Source organism: Kryptolebias marmoratus, unplaced genomic scaffold, assembly GCF_001649575.2.
Source record: "Kryptolebias marmoratus isolate JLee-2015 unplaced genomic scaffold, ASM164957v2 Scaffold31, whole genome shotgun sequence".
NCBI lineage: Eukaryota > Metazoa > Chordata > Actinopteri > Cyprinodontiformes > Rivulidae > Kryptolebias > Kryptolebias marmoratus.
In genome coordinates, this window is record NW_023665765.1 from 53,625 (window position 1) to 54,585 (window position 961).

The window sequence follows — 961 nt, forward strand, 5'->3', positions numbered from 1 at the left end:
TTGACGTATCTTTTACATATAAAAGGACATTTTTACAACAAACGCTGGTCCAAATGGCTGGCATACAGGAGTAAGGAAGCGTAACTATGTGCAACATCTTGTAATGTTCTTTCTTATTCAACTATGAGTCACTGCCCCATGTTCTGTGTATTGTATGTTTCATTGTAATAATGAAAAATGTTAAATAAAGAGTTTAAAAAAAAAAATGTCACCAAAAGCAGAATAAGCATATCAGATGTTGAAAGAAAGAAATGGCAGCATCTCTTGAAGAACAGAACTTCCTGACCTGACTGGACGTCTGGTGTCACCTGCGAAGACGAGGACTCACAGAACCAGGCGGGTCATGCAGCAGCTCTGCTGAACATGGCTGCTTGTTTTCATCATCATCATCATCATCATCCACCTGACTTCCTGTTTCTGTTTCACTGTTTGACTGCATCCTAACCCCGAAGCCGCCCAGCATCTCCCACTGGTGACTCTAAACTGTGAGAGGGTGAATGGCTGTGTCCTCTGTCTCCCTGTGTCCCTGTGATGGACACCTGTCCATCACAGGGACACAGGGACGGCTTTTATCATTTTAGACTCCAGTGACTAAATGCTGCTTCTCATTGTGATTAATAAAAATTCTGAAGTGTGAGAATCTAGAAGTACTTTCAGGTTGCATCATCACCTGGTCCTGTTCCTGGTCCTGGTCCTGGTCCCGGTCCAGGTCTCAGACCCTGTCCAGGTCCTGATCCCAGTCCCGGTCCAGGTCTCAGACCCTGTCCTGGTCCTGATCCCAGTCCCGGTCCAGGTCTCAGACCCTGTCCTGGTCCCGGTCCCAGTCCCGGTCCAGGTCTCAGACCCTGTCCTTGTCCTGGTCCCGGTCCCAGTCCCGGTCCAGGTCTCAGACCCTGTCCTGGTCCTGGTCCCGGTCCCAGTCCCGGTCCCGGTCCAAGTCTCAGACCCTGTCCTGGTCCTG